Source organism: Diachasma alloeum, unplaced genomic scaffold (assembly GCF_001412515.2).
Source record: "Diachasma alloeum isolate Michigan unplaced genomic scaffold, Dall2.0 Dall_scaffold_00193, whole genome shotgun sequence".
NCBI classification, from domain to species: Eukaryota; Metazoa; Arthropoda; class Insecta; order Hymenoptera; family Braconidae; genus Diachasma; species Diachasma alloeum.
This window is the reverse complement of record NW_021680358.1, coordinates 345,216-347,612: the sequence shown is the minus strand read 5'-3', so window position 1 is coordinate 347,612 and position 2,397 is coordinate 345,216. Positions and strand designations below refer to the sequence as shown.

At 42.4% G+C, this 2,397-nt stretch overlaps 1 non-coding gene across 1 annotated transcript; it reads left to right on the top strand.

The window, feature by feature from the left end:
• The first annotated feature begins 700 nt into the window (after positions 1-700).
• Trnam-cau lies at positions 701-772 on the top strand. The gene has a single exon. It is a non-coding gene; the product is annotated as a tRNA-Met (tRNA).
• Positions 773-2,397: the final 1,625 nt, after the last annotated feature.

Sequence of the window (2,397 nt, the reverse complement as noted above, 5' to 3'; positions counted from 1 at the left end):
ACTAGCCCACTGTGCGATGAACTGTAATACGTTGGAGACGCGAAATGATAATTTTTCGAATATGAATAGTAATTGCTAAAAAGCAATATAGGTATGATAGAAGCTCTGACACCCACCTCTTTGTCTTAGCTACCCCGCTTTGCCCCCCTCGCCCCTTCCGATCAGGTGCAAAAAGGGCAATTTTGCACGCTTTGCGCGCAGAGAATCACCTTTTTCTTATAAATATAAAAAAAATGTACTTCCTGACGAGTGTGATTACAGCCCTCATCTTCAACTCGGTCTCTAACTTTCACACTTGTCAACAATTAAGTTTTTGTCACTCATTTCGTGAAGCTTCGCTTCACGCATGCTGCGCGTGTTAAAAAGCCACTCACGAACGTCATTAGGTCGAAATAGTACATTACATGCCCGAGCCTTGGAAAACAGATCACTGTCCCCCACGTGCAAGATTGCCTTCCGAGCCAAAGGCGAGGCAGCGCCACGAAAATGGGTTTTTCATGTCCCGTGACACGAAATAGTATATTTCGCGTCGAGTGCCACTGAGGTTTTTGACGAGTGTGAGGTTGGCACGCCAAGCCAAAGGCGAGGCTGGGCGATGCAGGATTTTTTCTCTCTAAATTCTAATTCTCTTTGAATTGATTTAATGCCTAAAGGTGGTTAGGCGGTGTTGGTGGGGAATTTGGAGAGAGGATTTCCGTAGTTCCCGGTAGCTTAGTTGGGAGAGTGCCCGGCGCATAACTGGGAGACCCGGGTTCGAATCCCGGCTGGGCGGTGCGGGATTTTTTCTCTTTCAATTATAATTCTCTTTGAATTGATTTAATGCCTCAAGATGGTTAGGCGGTGTTGTCTGGTGAATTTGGAGAGAGGATTTCCGTAATTCTCGGTAGCTTAGTTGGGAAAGTGCCCGGCGCGTAACTAGGAGACCCGGTTCGAATCTCGACTAGGTGGTGCGAGATTTTTTCTCTCTAAATTCTAATTCTCTTTGGATTTTTTTTTCAAAAAAAAAATTGGTATCTCAGCACATTGAGCAGAGATAAATCGAGATTTGGTTCTTAAGAGATTAGATAGTGCTACATAGAGGTGTAGTGGTGCCTGCCACGTGGGATGGCACAGGTTCGATTCTCAGCTGATTGAGCAGAGATGAATCGAGATTTGGTGATTAAGAGGTTTTTTTCTGGCTCGCCTTTGGCCGAGTCAAAAGCGAGGCATGCAAATCATACTCGTCGAAAACCCCTGTGGCACTAGGCGCGTAGTGACTTTAATTTTTTTCCAGTTTGGGAAATGGTCAATACTAATCCCCGGACTAGAAAAAGTTGAAAAAAATTGATACTACTGCTACATTCACCTCGCGCCGAAAAGGGCCTTTTCATTTACTCGTAAACGAAAAGTCACAGTTCGGCCACTCGCTGGTCATAACATCACTGTCAAAAAACATTGTTCGACGCATATGAGATGGGAATTTTCAGCTCGTGTGATTGACTGAACTTCACACTCGTGAATGCGTACATTTCTTCTGTTCTAGGCGTACATTTTTCCATTCGTTTCAAAAACTATCCTGGTGAATCGTAAGAAGACTGTAATATATGTAGAAAAAAGTAAGTTAAAATCCATAAAATTCTAGTTTTTGCAGTGTAGTTCTGGATAACCATGCCCACAGAGTAAGGTTTAGTTACATATTTTCTAATGTACAGATTCTTTGGCTGTCGAGGGAATGGAAAGAATATTGTCTGAAAAATCCAGTGCAACCTCGAAAGTGGTTGCCACTGACTCTTCAAAATTCAACCCATAGTTAACCAGAAACTTTTCGTGCTATAATGCAGTGGTGCATCGGATGCTTATCAACGTAGAGAGGCTTCAGGATTTTGAGTAAGACTTGGACAGAATAGGTTTGGAATTTAGAACCGATCAAGAAATTTGAACGTATTATATGTGATTCATGTCACATATTTCTGAATCCAAGTTGACCAGCGATGGTTAAGCTAATTGTGTGTTTTGACTGATCAGGATAGGATCAAAAGTGACTGGAACTTATCCGGACGAATGTTTATCAGGGAGGTATGATCAGAAAGTACACTGACCATCATCTCGAATATGTGATTGATCTCTAGGTTAGCTGGTCTATTCTGATCAAGTTGCCTAATTCGAACGTTGTTACCATTCAAAAAAAAAAAAAAACAATTATTTCTGAACTCCGACGAATCGTATCTACAGTCCTCCGCTCTTGGCGCTTTTAGAATCATCAACCCTTCTAAATTAAATATTTTCTTCGAAATGAATACCTTCAAATAAAAAAATATTTCTGCACCCGTTTGGTCACGGTCGATACTCTAAGGCGAGGTTTGTGAGAATCCACCATGAGAGGAGAAATTTGGCGAGGCAGAATGGGGGGGGGGGGGG